Raw genomic sequence first — 20,545 nt, 5'->3', positions numbered from 1 at the left:
ATCAGTCGTCAGCTGTCAAACTGGGGAAGAGTATGAAAGAGAGTGAGAGAGAATGATAGTACCAGACAATACAAGAAGATTAGGTTGAGGGGGGGAGTCCATTGTTCCCAACAAGCTGTGAAACCAACATGCATTTACTCTGGGCTATGAACTGCTGGCTTCTCACACGGCAGTAATCGAGGAGGTGAAGGGGTACAGTGTGCCTCTGTTTGTGTGTGTGTGTGTGTGTGTGTGTGTGTGTGTGTATGTCTGTGTGTGTGTGTGTGTGTGTGCATGCGTGTGTATGTGGTGTATGTGTGATTTTAATACATAGAGAGACAGATAGTCAGTTCTGAGCACATATAACTGTCACTGTTACAATCTTCACCACTCACGCTTTATTCCCTGTTTGAAGGCACAGATACAGCCACACACACTCACATACACACCAACTTGGGTCCCTGGTATGCAAGGTTGGAAAACTGCCTGTCAGTCTCGATATGTTTGTTCCATTGCCCGTTCCCTTCGTTTTCCAGCGCTCCACATCTGACAACGCATGGAAGCTGAAATCGACCCTGGGACTACGAGCGTCTGACGGTAAGCTGACGAGAGAGAGAGAGGAGCCGGGAGAGAGGAAAAGGCTTCTTTTTATTCATGCAGTATTGATCTGAATGTCACAGTGTGGATCGAGCGGCCGAGCCAGAAGCCGGTCGATAGAAAAAAGGCGTCGGGGATTACTGGGCTGCTGTTAGCAGGGAGAGTAGGGAGAGGCTGAGGAAAGAGAGAAAATAGAGAGAGTAATGTGGAGATAAGGAAAGTGATTGTTTGTCAATAGCAGAATAATTTATGCTTATTAGTTGAACTGAAAGGCACAGGCAGAGCTGGTCTTGTGTTCCTGCTGTTGATTTATCTAGTGCATTTGTTTAACTATGGAGTGGCTCAGAGCATCCAGAAAAGGCAGATGGGCTGACTGAGCATCATAGCTTCATCCGTTGACCAGTTGAAGGGTTGCTAGGCCTGGTCTCCAGCTCCTCTGCCACTCCTCTTTCCCTTCTGGTTCTGTCTGATTTTTGCTGCTTCGCCCCCTTCGTTTCCCACTCCCTCTCCCGCTCTCACGCTTTGCGTGCCCGATTTGGCTCATCTTTTCCTTCCTAGTTTCTAACTCCTATGCTTGCTCCTCATCCTATTGCCCTCTGTTTCCCCTCCCCCACTCTCATTTTTTTATATATCTTGCCTTTTCTGCTTTTCTTTTTAGCTCTCATTCTTTGTGTTCACTTCTCTTACTCCTGACATCTACTTCATCCTCCTAGGTTTTGAAGATCTATCGTCATGCCTTTTTTTTGTTCCTCTTTCCCGCTGCCCTAATTTTTGCCTCTCCCACCGGTGTCCTCTTCCTGCACCACTATTTCTTTCTTTGCCCGGGTGAAGCAATGCTCGCAGAGCCTCAGTAAGCTTTTGAGTGCAAAAGAGACCACGTTGCTGATTTTGGTGACTCCCCATTGCAAACCCAAGCTTCTTCCACACAAGTCTCAGGGTCTTTCTCTTGGTGGCGGAGACACTTGCAATAGGGATGTTCTGGTGGGGTTTTACCGTGGGCTGAATGTGGTAACAGCTGTTTGTGTGATTGTGTGCATTTAAAAAAAACGAGAAGGAATGTTCCTGGCTTCCTGCAATGAGAAATTACGCCGTCTCGCTGTGTGGCTATTGTCTTGTTTCCCACTCCTGTCCAATTGTTTCTGTTGCTTTTTGGTACTTCATGCTGTGCTCCTTGTTAGGATTTCTCACAATCACTTCTTGCTTTGTTTAAACTCAACGGCATTCAGGTAGTTCCTAGAGCATTTATAATCATGCAACGTGCACATCTCTGAGCTACAGCTGTAGAGATTAATGACCAACTGCCGCGAGTAGGATGCTTTGCAATCATTTGCTGTTTCTTGAAAATGTTTCTTTTTCTGTGAGCCCTAAAATGTAAAAAAAAAAGTGTTAATTTTCATTTCATCAGAAACTTTTGCAAGTAGGGGCAAATCCATGATCTCTGGGCTGATAAAACCCTGGAATTCAATTCAGTGATGCTTCTGGTAGGTTAAAAATGTGAGTGGATGGTGCCTGTAAATGGGAGCTCTGGTGTTCCTGCACCTGGAGCCTTATCTTTCCCACTCAGCCACAAACCTGAGTAATAACTGGACCACCAGAATAACCTCATCACTGATAATTATTTGTGCCCTGTTCAGCCGCACAACTCTGCTGGCTAAAATTAGCTCCACTCCACAATTTCTTCAACACTCCAAGTGTGACTGTTTGGGAGATGTCCCTATTTGTTGAAATTGCTCAGCCGGTGGTGGAGGAAGGGTATTTTGATTGTGCTAAATGCAAGTTGCAGAAAAAGTGATTTGTTGTGGAGTCATTGAAAGGATACAGGTGACTCTAGTTCGGATAGCAGAATTTAGCCTCGTGGAAATCACACATTACTACCAAAAATCTGCGATTAACTCTTCATGTGGAATTTATGTGTAAATAGATAAACATAAATATATTTTCAACCTGAGTTCCTTGACACATGCACAGATGATGTGGTTTTCTGTTATGGAAAATTATAATACAGGATATTTTCTTGGCACTCAGCCCGCCCCCCCCCCCCCCGTAACACTGTCGTCGCCTGTACAACATAATCTTGCATTTATCACCTAGTTTGCTCTGGTGGTTGAATCCAAAGTCTGCAACACAGCGGGTTGGGTGCCGGTGCCCTAATAACCTGTCCTCAGCCTTGGAGAATGGGCGGCAATATGAATTACAGAGGTGACAGTATTGTGCACCCAAATTATACAATATCTTTGCACAGGGATAAAGAAAGGTTTATAATTGCTCTCCATTTGACTGCCCACCCCTGTGCAGAGGCGATGAAGCTGGGGAGCAGCGGTACAGTCTGAAATATTCTAAGGAAAGATTTACTGCTTGCTGTCAGTGTGTAAATGTTGCGATTTTTGCAGATCTCCTTTGCAATCTGCACACATTTGTTTTTTTCACTTTTGAATTTGGGACCCGATAAGGTGTGATGCTGAAACAGATTGAAAGCCATAAAAGCTTTCAACTCTGGCCTCTGCAGCACAATAATGTGGGTTAACCATTTGGAGGGATGTCTGAGGTGCAATGACACTATGCTCTGTCTTAATAAGGCTCAACCAAGCTGGAGAGGAGCCAATGAAGCCATCTTTCTGGCAACTGTCTCATTCTGGACTAGAATAAGCTTCCAGTGTTTGCCTGTCCTTCACAGAACTGCTGCCTTTCACCTCAGAAATATTGCAGACTTCATTCTACTCTGAATATCTGTTCTCTCTGCTAACTTCTAACTCTGCTTTGGTTGGCTCCAGACTTGGAAATTCCAGTCTTCTCCACACCACTAACTCTGTGACAATCTTTATGCAAACTTCCGAAATGCTGTAACCGATCGCCGGACAGCAGTAGATCCTACTCACCTCTCAAACAGATGGATAGAAGGACGAAGAATGATGGGCATCCTTGCCTTGGTTGATCAGGGCATAGAATACAAGTCTTGATGTAAGGCTTCAACCTGAAATGTTGACAGTAATAATACAGAATAAAGAGTAAAAGCTACTGAAAAAGTGGAGTTCAGGGAAACAGTATGGTGATCATAATGAGCTAGATTATGGGGCCAAAAATCTATCTTATTGTACAAGAGATCTGTTCATGAGTCTGTTAACAGTGGGATAGAAGCTGTCCTTGAGTCTGATGGTACGTAGTTTCCTGCTGGATGGGAGAGGGGGAGAAGAGGTGGGGTGGGTGGGGTCTTTGACTGTGCTGGCTGCTTTACTGAAGCAGTGAGAAGTGCAGTTAGAGTCCATAGAGGGGAAGCTGGTTGCTATGATGTGCCGAGCTGTGTCCACGCTCTTTGCAGTTTCTTGCAGTCACAGGCAGAGCAGTTGCCTTACCGAGCCAGCCTGATCCCAGGCAGAATGCTTTCTATGGTGCAACAATAAAAATCGGTAAGGGTTGACGGGGATATGCCAAGTTTCTTTAGCCTCCTGACACAGTAGAGGTGCTGGTGAGCTTTCTTGGCATGATATCAACGTGGCTGAACCAGGATGCTGCCTGGGCTGGAGGACATTAGGTAAGCTGGGATAGTCTGCACAGGAGTGGAGGAAGGCAACAGGTAACCTGATGGAGCTTTATAAATCTCTAAGTGGCATAGATCCCAGCTAGTCGGAATCCTTTTCCCATGGTACGGGCATCAAAAACAAGAAGGCATGGGTTTAATGTGAGGGAGAAAGAGTTTTAAAGGAGATCTGAGGGTTTTTTTGGCCCTTCAGTAGACAGTTGCTCTCAGAAGCTCGTTGTCAGAGGAGGTGGTGAGTTAGAACATAGAACAATGCAGCACAGTAGGGGCCTTTTGGCCCACAATGTTGTGCTGACCCTTAAACATATTCCATGATCAATCTAACACTTCCCCCCTACACAGTCCATAACTCTCCATTTATCTTTCATCCATATGTCTATCTAAGAGTCTCTTAAGTGTCCCTAATATACCACGCACCACAACAGTGGTTTCCTGGCACCTACTGCTCTCAGTCACCTCTGACATCTCCCCTAAGCCCTTCTCCACTCACCTCTGGTATTATCCACCACTGCCCTGGGAGAAAGGCGCCATCTGTCCAGTCTGTCTATCGCTCTTATCATCTTATACACCTCTATCAACTTGCCTCCCATCCCCCTTCACCCCAAAGCGAAAAGCCTCAACTCGCTCAACCGTTTATCATAAGACATGCTCTCTAATTCCAACAGCATCCTGGTAAATTTCCTCTGTGCCCTTCCTAAGGCTTCCACATTGTTTCGATAATGAATTGACCAGAACTGAGCAGAATACTCCAAGTGTGGTCTAACCAGAGTTTTATAGAGCTTTAATATTACCCTGAGGCTCTTGAACTCTGACTAATGAAGGCCAACGCAGCATAAGCCTTCCTAATCGCCCTATCAACTTGTGTGAGTTTTTATATTTAAGAGACAAGGCTGATAAGGATACAGTCCCAATGCAGGCAGATGGGATTAGTGTGGATGGACAGAAAGGACAGTGTGAATAAAGTGAGCCAAAGGGCCTGTTTCCATGCTGTGAAACCCTGTGATTCCATCACATGTACCCTCGATCCTCTTCCTCCAATTTATGGTATTTGCTTGATGTTGTGTCTGCTCATTACCTTGTCTCTTATCCCGAAACTTACACTGGCCATAAGCAACTACTTCCCACCAAAACTCAACCTCCCATTCTAGTGACAAAGCCTTCGGCTCCTGAAGCACATGTTGAAATCCGGTATTCAGATTTGTTATTGGGTTCAGGTGCAACAGTTGTATTATCGACCACTGTAGAATTCTGTAGCATGGAAGGTCAGCGAGCGTGGTGTTTTGGGGAAAATTTTACTCAACATGTTTGTTTCTATATACGTTATTGATTCAGTGACCATTCCTGTGGTTGATTTGGTGTATACTGTATGTTTATTGGTTATCTGTGATTGTTTACTTTGGGCATTATGTGATCCACAAGGTCAATCACATAATGAATGATCTATACACCACCTCTTTGACTGAGGTCGGCAGTTAGATTGACTGGTTTTGGTCTGATCCAGTACACTGGGTCACTGGGCTCAGTCTGATCCAACACACTGGGTCACTGGGTTTGGTCTGATCCAATACACTGGGTCACTGTGTTCTGGCTGATCCTGTACACTGGGTCAGTGGGTTCGGTCTGATCCAGTACACTGGGTCACTGGGTTTGGGCTGATCCTGTACATGGGTGACTGGGTTCAGGCTGACCCAGTTCACTGGGTTCAATTGATACAGTACACTGGGCCACTGGTCCCAGACTGACACAAGGCACTGGTTCACTGGGTCCAGTCTCATCCAGTACACAGGGTCACTGGGTTTGATGTGATCATACACCCTGGGTCACTGGGTTTGGTCTGGTCCGGTACTGGGTAGGGGGCTGTCCCTGGGATTGGCCTGATCCTGTCCTGTACACAGGATCACTGGGATTGGCCTGATCCTGTCCTGTACACAGGATCACTGGGTTTGGCCTGATCATGTACACAGGATCACTGGGATTGGCCTGATCATGTACGCAGGATCACTGGATTTTGGTCTGAGTCTACACACTGGGTCACTGTGTTCAGTATGACTCTGTCAGTCAGAGGTGAAGTGTATTTTTTCCCTTTGAGCCACGAGACCATGGAACTCTGTTGCTGAATGGGCAGTGGAAGCAAAGGTAGATGAAAACTGGATGGGTAGGGAAGTGTGGGGCTGGAGAGATGTGACCATGTTCAGATCAGCCTGAGGTTGTTAAAGACCTGAGCAGACTAGAGGAGCTGAGTGGTGACCCTGGCCCCTCACTCACATGTTGATACATGTTGTGTATTCTGTGATTCCTTTGTGCAGAGTGAATTCAATTCATTTGATGTGGCGGTTCTTTTGATTTTACCATGAGGGTCTGAGGTTTGGGTCATCAATGGCCAGCTATGTGATGTGTATGGATTGGATCCTTTTTAAATATCCCATTGATTAGCTAACTGTTTCTGTAAACGGGGAGCAGTGTAATTGTGAAAATTGAATTATCAGGTCTGGTATTTTTCTATAGATTATATGATTTGTTTGAAGTCTTTAAAATGATGACAGGCATAGTTATGGTTGAGAGTTGCAGCCTTTTCCCCAGGGTAGGGGGAGACCAAAACTGGGGGACATGGGCTTAGGGTGAGAGGGCAAAAAACTAGAAGGGACCTGAGGGGCAACTTTTTCCCATACCGATGGTGGTAAGTATATGCAAGAGGAAGTGGTTGAAGGAGGTACAATGCTATCATTTAAAAAATACTTGGACAGGTACATGAATGGGCCAGGGCTTCGAGGGATATGGGCTAAAAGCAGCACTTTGGGGCTAGCTAGGCTGATGATGTAATTGGCATGGACTGGTTTGGCCGATTTAACCTGGGCTACAATCAGAGGTTGCGCTGGCCAGCACTTTATTCCCTGGCACAAAGGAGACAGAGAGGTGACGTGATAGAGGAATATCTGATCACGAGGAGCATGTAGAAGGTGACAGAACATGTCCTTTCTCCAGGAAGCGGGTGCAAAAGCGGGAGGACATAGGTGAGAGATCAGAATGGTCATCAGGGGCAGCTTCTTCATGCAGAGGATGGAGCATATAGGGAACAAGCGGTCAGAAATAGTGGTTGAGGAGGGCATGTTAGCAGTATTTAAAATTCACCTGGGGAACATTCCAGTCAACTTTCTCTGCTTGCTCCCAAGTTCCTCCACATCTTTCCGAGATTACAAACTGCTTGTAATTTAGCAAAGGTCTTAGGAAAGATGCCTAGTCCTGGGAGAAAGAGGTCCGTGAAGGAGCATTGCCAGCAAAGAGGAGATGCTGGAGAAATGAAAGGCTTAACTGTGTCTAGAGAATGTGGGATCACTGCCATACAGGACTGTATAGGATCACCAGCATCATCATGAAAGAGTGTGCAGCGGATAGTATGGGATACCCATTACCGCTGAATAGAGAAAGTGGAACTAGGAGCAAAAGTTTTCATAAATAAATGCAGGGAATGAAGTTGCCTTAAAAGACTAATGCAACATTTAATATCCAACTGGATATGTGAATTTGAAAAGCCCATGAACGACGAGCAATGGCAGCATAGCACTTAGCGTAACGCTATTACAGCGCCAGCGAGCAGGTTCATTTCTGCCGCTGTCTGTAAGTTTGTACGTTCTCCCCGTGACTGCGTGGGCTTCTTCCAGCTGCTCTGGTTTCCTCTCACGTTCCACAGGGTTCCAAATGGTCACTGGGTGTAATGGAGTGGCCTGAGCTTGTTGAGCCAAAAGAGCCTGTTACTGTGCTATATTTCTAAATAAAAATAACAATAAAATAAAAATGTAAAGGCTAAATGAACTGGAGCTGAAATTGACAATGCCAGCCATTAGAATATTTGCTGCAGAAACTATTCAAGCAAGAGTCTAACATTTTATTTGAAGAGTCTCACTTTGGAGTCCGCTGTCACAAGGACAACCTCGCTAAAGAGGTGCGAAGAAGCTGTCCTTGTACTGGTTCTGGACCCCATGATGCCTTTTGGCTGGCATCGGCTTAAGCGCAGGAGATGACACCTTATCCTGTTGTCCCTTGACTGATGGATTGTTGCTCCTTCACGTTGAACAGTACTTGGAAGCAGCACTGGGAGTAGCAAATGCACCAGTGATGAAGAACTCGTGTATCCATCTCCAAGGGAGCACACCACTGAATGAGAAACTTACAGTTGGCAAGGAATTAACCAACTCAAAAGATAAATTGGCAACTTCTTCCTGCCAGTTTCCCTGTTGCACATGCATCAATTTCATTTAGACGAGCCACCCCACCCAACAACCCATCTATTTAACCCTAGCCTACTGACAGGACAATTTACATTGACCAATTAATCTAGTAAGCGGCATTCTTTGGACTGTTGGAGGAAACCCACACACTCGCAGGAAGAACTACAGACTTTCTTGCAGAGGATGTCAGAATTGGCAAGATAGCTTTGGGAGAAGTATGTACTGAAGGGACAAGCACTGAGGACATGTATTGTGCTGTGCAGCATTCCCATTGTGCTGAGGGTGAAAAGCACTGGAAAAGATCAGGAGGTCTGAAAGCAGACATCTGTGATTCCACTGAAAATGGGTAAGTGATGGCCCGGCTCGTTCCTCACTCCTTCATTTCTGTCGAATCAGCAGGCGAGCTCTGCCCTCGCGAGGAGAGCAGAGGTAGCTGACTGAGAGAAGAGCCAAGCAAGCCAAAAGGTGGGGTGCCAATGACACAGGTCTACATGCCTCCAAAACTAGCAGGCAGGAGACAAATGATGGATTAGTTGAAATCCCTGCAATACTGGCACTTCTATTCATGAATAAGGCAGGCAATTAAACAACATGTGGTGGGTGAAACCCCTTAAGAACAGGAGCAGCTCCTTCGTCAACAATGTGAATGCCCAAAGCATGTCTAATGCATTAGCAACTGTTTTGGGCCCAGTGTCTTGGATTCTACTCGAGATATCTGTCATCGCAGAATCCAGTTTGATTCACTCCATGTGATGCTGAGGAACAGCGGAGAGCATTGATCACAGCAAAAACACAGAATTAACTGCATCAATAGCCAAGCTGTTCCCGCCAGTTAAACCATTGGCTTCCGTCCAAAAATGTGGAGAATTGCCCGGATACACAGGATGAATCTAATCCAGTTAATTACTGCCAAAGGAGTGGAAAAGTCTCCTCTTAATCATTATCAGTGATAGGAGGTGTCGTCAACAGTGCTACAAAGTGGCATTTACTCATCAATAACCTGCTCACAAGGAGACCAAGTGAAACTGAAGTCAAGGGGATATCAAGGGGCAAACACTTTACTGATTAGTGTCATAACCTGACATGTATTAAGTGCAGATGTTCAGTAGAACTTTTTTTTGTCCAAGCCCAAGCATGGGAGAGTAATTTTGGACAGAGTTCTAGGAATGAGGCTGTACTGGTGGAAGGTGTATTACTGGGGAGCTTTATTGTGGCAATGATCATTTAACGTTTAGCAATAGCATGATCATGGAAAAGGGCAGAGATATGGGAGTAAAGGCTCTAACTTAGACTGAGGTCGGTTCTATTACACTGAGAAATGACTTGGCAAAACTAGACTAGAAGGAAGCTACTTCAAAGTAAATCAGTCTCAAAGCAATGGAAGGCTTTTGAGGAGAGATTCAACATGTCCCGGACAAACATGATTCCATAAAGCGAAAAGGTGGTACAGCTAAATCCATAGCAAGAGAAGGATAGGGCAAGAACGTAAAACTTATATGAGACATTATGGGCGTTGATGAGTGCAGAAAGTGTAAGACTGATATTAGGAAAATACACAGGACAAAAATCCAATCACGTTTCATAAATCATCACCGGTGTGAGGATAACTAAAGAAAGACTATGGTTTAGGGAGCATAAGGATAATGGATTATGGAAGGTTTTAATGAATACCTTTTGAGATCACCTTCAAAAAATTTTACACCTGTTTGATGTAACTACAGCATCATATTATATCTGATTTTGTTGTTAAGGTAAACAAGTGTTAAATTTTTGATAGGATCAACACGGTAAAAGAGACCATGTAAAGGCACTTACTGTCTTTCTAAATGGGCAAATTGCTTGGTCTTGGTGAAATATCTCCCAGGCTATGAACAGAAACAAGCTCGGAAATTGTAAAGAACCTGCCTCTGGTTATTCAAACCTCTCTGTCTGCAGAATGATATCTGAGGATTGGAGGATAGCTGGTACTGCACTGTACAACTAAATGATTACTTGAATTAGTTTAAGTGATTAGTTTAACTATGGTCAGAAGGTTACTAGAATCCATTGTTAAGAACCTTCATTTGTAAAAGAACAGAATAATCTGGGACAATCAACCTGGAACTTTAAGAGAGTTTTGTCTGATTGGTTTGAATTCTTTGTGGCAATATCAAGAAGGATTGATGAGGGTAGTGTACTTGATGTGTGTGTGTATCTGTGAGAAAGGGTCCTATGATGGGATGATAGAAAAGTAAAAGCTCAAGGGATCCAAGGGAAGATGGCAAATTGGGCCCAAAATGGTTCAGCAGCAGAAGGAAATGGGAATGGTTGGTTGTGTTTGTGGGACTTAGACTGACACCACTGGGACTCTTGATGGGTTGGTGCAAAAGTGTGTGGGGGTCAATACCTTGATTTTTGTCATATATGTTAATGACGGGATGTAATAAAGAAGTATCATGTAAGTTATAGTCAGGAGGAAAGTTTTATATCCAGGATTATGTAGATAGTCTGAGCAACTGGACAGAAAAATAGCAAATGTCTATCTAACCGCCTTTTGAATGGTGCTATCATTTCTGCTTCTGCCTTTTCCCCTGGAAGAGTGTTCTGGGCATCTTCTACAATGTGTTTAAAAAAAAATTGCCTTGCCAGGTAAATCCTCTTTAAACCTTCCCCCTCTCACCTTAAACTTTCTCCTACAGGAACAAAGACTATCTATCTCACTGAAACCCACCTCATTGAACCCACCTATCTCATTAAATGGCCTGGATAGAGAGGATGTTTTTCATCGTAGAGGAATCTAGGACGAGAAGGCACAGCCTCAGAATGGAAGGACATCCCTTTAGAACAGAGATGAGAAGGAACTTTTTTAAAAGCCAGATGGTGGTGAATCTCTGGAATTATTGTCACAGAGAGCTGTGGAGGGCAATCATTGAGTATACTTAAAGCGGAGGTTGATAGGTTCTTGTTTAGTAAGAGTGTCAAAGATTACAGGGAGCAGGCAGGATGATGGATTTAGAGGGAAACTATATCAGCTATGGTTGAATGGCAGAGTGGGTTTGATGGGCCGAATGGTTTATTTCTGCTCCTATATCTCATGGTCTTATAATCATATTTCTGTATTTGTATCGGGTCTTATAAAATTGTATTGGAGTTCTGTGACCTGCGGAGATATAGATCTCACGCAACAAGGAGGATTAGGATGAGTGACTCTTTTTAACAGTTCCAAGGCTGAGTGTTGCTCTGCTGACCCAGAAGCTTTCTAGCATTTCCAAGCAACAATTAGTAGTGTGATGGAATCCTCTCTATTTCTCTGGATGAGTGTAACTCCAACAAGAAACTCGGCTCCATCAAGACTAAAGTAGCCCACTCGTGTTTGCAACTGTAAGCACTTACTTGATCCACAGCAGTAGCTACTTACCCAGGCTACTATGATACCAACTCCCAGACCCTCGTCCTCCGCCACCAAGAAGGCCGAGAGCACCAGTCACATGGGAATCCCGCCATCCGCGTATGGCATCCTAACTTGGAAACACGTAACTGTTATTGTTGCTGTGAGTGTGAATGCTTCACCAGTTAGGGGAAGGAAGCAATGCTGGCCTTCCCACTGATGCTCCTATAAAGTTAATTTGAAAATATAGGAAGTTAATGCTTGTCTAAAAGGTTCAATTAATACATTTAATGCAATTGTTTGGCGTGTATAGGTAAAGCAATGCGAATCATATTTATAAGGCTTTTCAAAAAGGCATCTGAAGTATCCATTGGAGGCTTACTGATGAATTGAAGACCCATGGTAATGAAAGGCAGGACTGAGTATCAGTGATGTCCCTCCATTAAGACACCAACAATTAATGGATGTTTTCCAGAGTGAAGGCAGTAATGCTCCTTGCCGATCAATGCTCTTTACCCCCCCACCGCCCCCACCACCTCTCATGTACTCTATGTATAAAGTGCATGTATTCACAGATTGGCAAAGACCTGTGAAAGGGCTGTTAATGCAAGAAAGGATCAAGGTATGTATTGAGTAGAAAGATAAAGAGAAGAAATACCAACTCATGAAAGACTGAAGGTAGTGGCAGAGGAGGGACAAAAGACCATTTAAGAATAGGAAAGCATTGATAAAACTGCTTTTTATAAAAGAACAGGTAGGATCCATCCAGGAATTTATAAATAGCGACACCGAGTTCAAGACAGAGTTGATGTTAAAATTTAGAAAATTTGGCTGTGAGTGTGACAATAGAGAGAATGAATCTGTGGGGGAGAATTAATGAAAGATTACAAGCAAAATTAAATTCACACCTACAGCTGAGTCCACTTCTTGAATCAAAGAGCAGGGAAACACGAGCAGTATGGCATTTAAAAAAAACACATATCAAATCTAGAAGCAGTTAAATTTATTTAGAGCTTTGGTAAATTACAATATTCATTTTCAGAACCTGGGAAAATTTCATCTCGTGGAATGGAGATTGTCTTTGCATGGTTTCCTTTAACATGGGTGACTGTCGCACAATGGCTGCCACATGGATGTCACAGAGCTAGCTCTTATTCCTGTGGCAAGAGGCAAATTTTGTATCATGGTGGTGAGGAGGACCAGTATAACCATGGGAGTGGAGTAGGTCCTGGATGCACAAAATGCATTGTTACCTGTGGTTAGGTGTAGATTTTGCTCTGTACAGTGCCCTTGGGGGAGGTATTCAGTTAGGTGGTGATGTAGTACAGGATTTGCTCATAACATCAAAGGGTAAGAGCTCTGCATGTATTATGAAACATTCCTGGTCATGAAGTTGGCTGAGAGATTTAAAAGAAAGGCAAGATCCACTGGGATCCCACAGACTGGGCGAGATACAAGGAGCGCTGAAGAATATAAAAGTAAGTAGAAAGATTGAGAGGGAAATCTCATGACAGATATCCAGCGAGATGTTAAAGATAATTACAAGAATATTAAGGTTTGGCCAACTCTTAAAGGCAGGCTTAGCTGACGAACGCAGGCTGCAGAGAAAATGGATGCATCACTGATAATCTAACCCATTCTGAGAGATTCTGGAGCAGATGCTGCAGATTAAAAAGTAGAGAAAGTAATACCATCAATCACTGAGGATGTTTAGAAAATTGTAATATGATTAGCAGAAATAATATTGTTTCAGTTTTTTAACAGTTTTTTGAGGATGTAACCAACTGTAGATAAAGGGGAACCAATAGACATGTTATATTTGGATTTTTAAAAGACATTTAATAAATGGTGGAAAAATCTGAGGTTTTCCATTTTGGTAGAAAGCATAGAAAAATATATGTTATAATTAATGAGAAACTGGTGATATTTTGCCAGATCTAACTGTGCTGGTTCATAGTGTCATACAGCACGGCCAAGTGGTTAAGGTGTTCATCTAGTGATCTGAAGGTTGCTAGTTCAAGCCTTGGCTGAGGCAGCGTGTTGTGTCCTTGAGCAAGGCACTTAACCACACATTGCTCTGCGACGACACCGGTGCCAAGCTGTATGGGTCCTAATGCCCTTCCCTTGGACAACATCGGTGGCATGGAGAGGGGAGACTTGCAGAATGGGCAACTGCTGGTCTTCCGTACCACCTTGCCCAGGCCTGCGCCCTGGAAACCTTCCAAGGCACAAATCCATGCTCTCATGAGGCTAACGGATGCCTATATAAACAGCATAGAAGCAGGCCCTCTGGACCGAATGGTTCATACCAACAAAGGTATTCTTCCAAGTCAGTCCCATTTGCCAGTGTTTGGTCGATAACCTTCTAAACTTTTCCTATCCATGTACTGTCGAACTGTAGTTTAAAAGTTGTTACTCTGCAGCCTCGGCCACTTCCTCTGGGGTCTCATTACACCCTTTACCACCCTTTATGCAAAAAAAAGTTGTCCCTCATATTCCTGTTAAGTCTTTCCCCTCATCTTAAGTCTATGCCCTCTTGTTCTTGATTCCCCAACCCTGGGAAAAAGACTAAGTACATTCATCCTGTCTGCATCCTTATGATTTTATACACCATCAGCTCTCAGTTATCTACACTCCAGAGAACAAAGTCCTTGTGTCCAACCTCTCCTGTAAGTCCTGGCAACACCCTAATCTCTTCTGCATTCTTTCTATTTTAATAACATCTTTTGTATAACAGGGTGACCAAATCTGAAGATGATACTCCAAGGTGCCCTCACTAGCATCCTGTACAACTGCAGTATACCTCCCAACTTTTATACTCAGTGCCCGATCTGATGAAGGCTAGCAATACCAACAGCCTTCTTCACCATTTTGTCTACAACATTCACTCAGATCACTGTGTTCTGCAACATTTTCCAGTGTCCAACTGTTTACAATGAAAGTCCAATTTTGATTTGACTTACCAAACTGCAGCACCTCATACTCATCTGAATTCAACTTCCTTTGCTGGTCCTCGGCCACTTACTGAGCTGATCAAGACTCCAGTGTAACTCATAAGATATATGATGTGGCATGCAAGTACAGCAAGGAATTATCAGGGCAGTTAGTGTGTCTATCGCAATCACAGTGGAACTGGAGCATAAAAGGAAGGACATCTTGCTGATTCTGGATTATTGTGTGGTTTAAGTTCCTTATCACAGAACGTTATTGAATATATGCAGAATAGATTCACTCTTGTAAGATTCTGAGAGAACAGAACTAAGGTGGATCCTGACGAAGGGTCTCGGCCTGAAACGTCGACTGCGCCTCTTCCTATAGATGCTGCTTGGCCTGCTGCGTTCACCAGCAACTTTGATGTATGTTGCGTGGATAGATTTAGGATTGTTTATTAGACTTGATGTGTATTTTTATGTAATAAAAAGTGGAAAATAATGAAACTTATCTCCCAAACCTGATGGTTTCTAACTCAAGGCTTTCAGTGATAGGCTATAGAGTGAATATGACTGAGCAGAGTCAATGCAGGTGAAAGAAGAAAAATGGTGTTTGATAAATCTGAAAAAGTTTTCAGGTTGTCAGTAGCAATATAATTAAATGATTACTGTGCATGGATTTTCAAGCTACATTCATGGAAAGGTTTATGAAATTGCATAGTGGGTTTTGTGCAATTGTGGGTGATCTGTCTTTGAACAGGAAATATTTTCCGACCAACGTAGAAAGAACAGGGACATGGAATTATTCTGAAAACTCTTTCAAAACACCAGCACTGCATGGGCAAAGAGTATCTTCCGAGTTGCACCTTAAGGGGGCAAAACTGCTGTAAATTGAGTTGTGTGCCATCATCTGCATTGGATCTGATGAAAGGATTTAATTATTTAACAGATCAATGACTTTAACAGAAGTCAAATCTTGGACCTTGGGGTCCAAGTCCATAGCTCACTGAAGGTGGACATGCAAAACAAATGAAGAAGCCATATGATATGCTTACCTTCACTGGGTATGGCATTGAGTATAACAATCAGGAAGCCATGATATAGTGTATCAACTTTGGTTAAGCCACTCTTGGAGTTTTGGTTGACCATTACTGGAAGGATTAAGGAGACTTTGGAGAGAGTGCAGAAGAGATTCTACAGGAAGCTAGCTGGAGTAGAGGATATGAACTATATGAGAGATTGGACAAACAGGTTGTTTTCTCTGGCGCTGAGGGAAGGCCTCCTGGAAGCTTGTAAACTTAAGAGAGCAAAGATCAGGTAAATCGTCAGAATCCTTTTCCCAGGGCAGAAATGTCATGAACTAACAGGCATGCATTTAAGGTAAGGGGAAAGTTGAAAGGAGATGTGCGGGACATGTTTTTACAGGGTGGTTGGTGTCTGAAAAGGGCTGCTAAGGGTGGTGGTGGAAGCAGATACAATAGTGATCTTTATGAGGCTTTTAAATAGACACATGAGTGAGCAGGGACTGGAGTGATGTGGATCTTCTGCTGGGAGAAGAGGTTTAATTCAGTAGTGTTCGGTGCAGACATTGTGGGCTGGTTCCTGTGCTGGATGGTTCTTATTCTATGTAAATGAATGTTGGCTTTCACCATTCGGGGAGGAATCTAGTTTCACTTTGGTCAGACTCCATCTGAAGTAAAGAAAACAGAAAATGCTGAAGGAGCTCAGTGGAGGGACGCTGTTTCAGGTCGAGACCTTCATCTGACCTACCCAATTCCTCCAGCATCTTGTTCTTTGCTCCAAATTCCAGTATCTGCAGTCACTCGTGTTCCCATCTGCTGTCAGAGTTGATTTGCTCAAGCCACACTTTCAGTTATTCTTGGGAGCTTCAGTTTCTGAGATCTGAAACCCTACATCCCACCAGGACGTCTCTGCTGCTTTAATTGATCAACCCCATTTACTCACAAGAAGGCATTTGGACAGCTACACAGATAGGAAAGGCTCAGAGGGATATAGGGCAAGTGTGGAAATCATGGATAAGTTGGGTCCACCGTCCTATCTATTTCTGTGTTACTGCTCTGAACTTCCCCACTAAACCTTCCTACCTCTTTGTTTCCCTTTCTGCCTTTTTAAGTTTATGTTCACCTCCTATGGCTCCTCTTTGATACGGCATCAAAAATCTCGCACTCGGGTGTCCAGTCCGTTAACCCAGTCACGGGCCTTCTGAAATGCTAAAGGTGTCTTCTGCATGGGGTCAATGTGATACCTGTTATAGTTTGAGGCTCGTGGCTGTCTGAACTTCCTGTCTTTTTGGATAGTATTTGTAGAGCAGCAGGCCACGTAGATTCTGCAAAGCTTTGTCCACAGTCTTCAGGAAGGCTGAAGCCAATGATCTGTTCAAAGTTTCAAAGTTCAAAGTCCATTTATTATCAAAGTACATATATATTATATAGCCTTGAAATTCATCTCCTTACGGGCAGCTACCAAACAAAGAAACCTCGAAAGAACCCATGAACAAAAGATGGCCAAACGCTTGATGCGCCGAGAGAAAAAGAATTGTGCAAACAATAAAAGTAAGCATATTGCATTGAGAACTAAACACAAAATACTCTGCAGATGCTGGGGTCAAAGCAACACTCACAACACGCTGGAGGAACTCAGCAGGTTGGGCAGCATCCGTGGAAGTGATCAGTCAATGTTTCGGGCCAGAACCCTTCGTTAGGACTGAAGAGGGAAGGGGCAGAGGCCCTATAAAGAAGGTCGGGGGAGGGTGGGAAGGAGAAGGCTGGTAGGTTCCAGGTGGAAAACCAGTAAGGGGAAAGATAAAGGGGTGGGGGAGGGGAAGCAGGGAGGTGATAAGCAGGAAAGGTGAAGAAGGAATAGGGAGAACTGAAGCTTTATGGATGACAGAAAGCCAGGCATCACTGCAGCTGGAGCAGGCCACAGCTTTGGTTCTGGTCCGAGCTGAGTAAACGTCGTGGAGCAGTGAGCAGAACCAGCCGAAACTGGCCCCTTCCTCGCCTCCATTCCTGAGACCCTGATCATTTCAATCTGGCCCAGCACTTAAGTTGGGTTGCTCCTTGCTCTTGGACAGCTCTGGAGCCTGAACCCTGTCATGATTTGGCCCGTACCCGATCTTTCCAATTCAGCCTGGCACTTAACTTGATCAGACATCGGGACTTACCTCACTCCTGCTTTTGCTTGCCTCTGCCATGCCTCGCTTTCACCTCCTCCTCCACTTGCCTAACCTCACCTCTGCACAACTCTCCTTTATTAGCAGTGATTGTTATTAATAAAGTGTTATTAATAAGGTTTTTAGATGTCTGTTTTATATTTTGCTGCCGATAAGTAATTACTTGGCATCACCAGCGCCATCCTAAACTGGAGAGATGGAGGTGACATCTTTTGTTCACACTTTGGATTTGTTGGAATACATTTCTAGCGTAATAGTCTATCAACGACTCTCATAATTTTGTAAGTACCTATCAGGTCTCTTCTAAGCCTCCATCTGACACTTCAGAGAAAACAATGCAAAGCTGTCCAACTTCTCCTTTGAGCTACTTTCTTGTTATCGTGTAGCTGAAGCTTATTTTCAGTGATGATGAGGTTCTTCCAAAGAGGTTAAGAGGCTGTTTGGATTTGTTGACCTTGGTGGTAATACATTTGAGGTGCGCCAAGATAATACTAGTACTTAAATTTTAAGATGCGAGAGTTTATGCTAGTATGCTAGCATCTACTCTATTATGCTAGAGTAGATGCTAGTATGTATTTTCCCTCAAAATCTCTGGCAAATTCCCACTAAGCGATCCATGGGTTTCAGGTACAGTTCTGTCAAATGATCCATGGTCAGCTTTGTTCATATACTGTATCTATAAGACTATCGAGTGAACAGTGTGAGTTCACAGATACAGAATATGGCTGTTAATGGGTCTAAAATTACAGGATATTTTCACAGTTAAAGGGTGCATATTTGCAGAATAAGACTGCAGATAGCTTTATCGTTACAAATTATGACTTTGTTAATGCACCTACAGTTACAATGATTGCCTACTAATGAGTTTGTAGAGGTGGGATCAACTCTGTTAACAGGTCCATAATTACAAGGAGTGATATTCAATTGGCCTACAGCTAAAGATGCCAAATACATGTATTAATGAGTGTATGTTACACTGTCTGATAATGAGCTTCCCTGCGTGTGACTGTCAATGCTTGTGTACTTCAGAACATTAATGGCTGTATAGTTATAGGGTACAGCTGCCAATGTGTTTCAAACAGAGATGATTGCTAATTTGTTTGTGATTATAGGGTATATATCTTTTTGTACATCTTTTGTGATGGGGTACAGCAATCACTGCCACGCTGAGTATTTCCAGTATTTTCTGTTTTTATCTCTGCTCGTCAAGTTTTAGATGTTGGTAAGCAAAGAGACAAGTCAGACACGCTGCTGTGGGTCAGAAGGAGAAAAAGGCCTGATTGTTATAGAAAGCCACGTGGAACACGTTGCATCTTTAAATGGCACTATCCAGGGCTGGAGTTGAGAGAGAGAGAGGATTTAACGTATAAAGAATAGATTGAGGCATAGGCTATGCCATCTAGATTGTCAACCAACATGGGAGGAAGAAGTACTGAAGGAGGTGAGAGGATTGCGGTCTATTTGAAAGCTGTAGTGAGCTTGAGAAGAACAAGACAGTGGTGGGGGTTGCAAATCAATACTTTTATTATTTATTGAATCCTTGCAGAAAACAAACTGCAATGTTTTTTTTACTGCCCAGTCCCAGAGCTCTCAAAGATTCTATCCCAAGCTCCCTTCGATTTCTCAACAACATGCTATGCCTTGACAAAATAATTCCATGGTACAACTTGTTCCATATGTATGCCAATGTCATTCAAATCTCTCTCTGGGACAAGTCAAGTTCATTTATTGTCATAGGCAAACACATACAGGGTATAAATGCCGTGAAAATTAGCTTTAAGCAGCAGCAGTGCAGTATAGTACATTACAAACACGACTAACATAAATTAACATAAATTTAAATTAGCATAAATTACGCATAACATACACGGGCAAAAAAATAACATACACTGTGCAAACTGAAAGGGAGCAAAAGAAAAGGAGTCCGAGGGCTTTCAGGTCAGTTCAAGAACCTGATGGTATTGGGGAGAAGCTGTTGGTGAACCCCAAGGTATAAACTTTCAGGCTCCTGTACCTCCGGCCTTATGCCAACTTTGAGAAGTGGGCACAGCCTGAAAGGTGGGGGTCCCTGGTTAATGGTAGGTGTCCCTAATGGGGCACTCTACCATCTCAAATTTACCACATTGTTTGTCGGACATCCAATACAGGATGAACTGAAATACATCCAGAAAAATACAAAATCTACTCAGCAAGACAAGGTGCATCTGTGGAAAGAAAATCACAATTAACATTTCAGGTTAAAAACACCTTGCTTCAGTTAAAGACTGTGACTTGTACGTAAGTGCACGTGCCCAGTATGAATGGAGAGAGCTCAGTAAAGAAGATCCATGTATTGTAGCAACTTTCCCTGTCTCTAAAGGATTCATTATATTCCAGCTATTGGGTGCAGTAAGCCTACATGACAAAGGTCTAAAATACAGAGAGTAGAGAATAGCACAAGGTAACAAAATCTCAGAGCAGGTAAAAATTCAGAGCAGTAATATATAAATTCCGAAATAATTTTGAAGGGGATCTGGAGCCATAGTGCCAACAACTGGTTATTTAAAATCATTGAACTCAGTGATGAATCCAGCACACAGTAAGGTTTGGTTTGGCCACCTCTCCTACCTTTCTTTCTGGTACATTGATGACTATATTTGTGCTACTTTCTACACTTAATCAAAACTTCATTAACTTTGCTTCCATTTTTCACCCTGTGCTCACTTTTATACAGTTCAT

General features: G+C 43.3%; 1 long non-coding RNA gene across 2 annotated transcripts in view; it reads right to left on the bottom strand.

Annotated features, from left to right (window-relative positions):
- Nucleotides 1-370: 370 nt before the first annotated feature.
- Nucleotides 371-20,545, bottom strand: part of LOC134350252 (uncharacterized) — a 79,385-nt gene continuing 59,210 nt past the window's right edge. For both annotated transcript variants that reach the window (XR_010018857.1, XR_010018858.1), the window contains exons 2-5: nt 16,901-17,027; nt 11,735-11,929; nt 3,453-3,547; nt 371-1,940 (exon numbers count right to left, since the gene is read on the bottom strand). This is a non-coding gene — a long non-coding RNA (uncharacterized LOC134350252). The remainder of the gene's footprint in view (nt 1,941-3,452; nt 3,548-11,734; nt 11,930-16,900; nt 17,028-20,545) is intronic.

The sequence above is a fragment of the Mobula hypostoma genome, chromosome 8 (genome assembly GCF_963921235.1).
Source record: "Mobula hypostoma chromosome 8, sMobHyp1.1, whole genome shotgun sequence".
Classification (NCBI taxonomy): domain Eukaryota; kingdom Metazoa; phylum Chordata; class Chondrichthyes; order Myliobatiformes; family Myliobatidae; genus Mobula; species Mobula hypostoma.
This window is presented reverse-complemented; position numbering and strand designations above follow the sequence as displayed.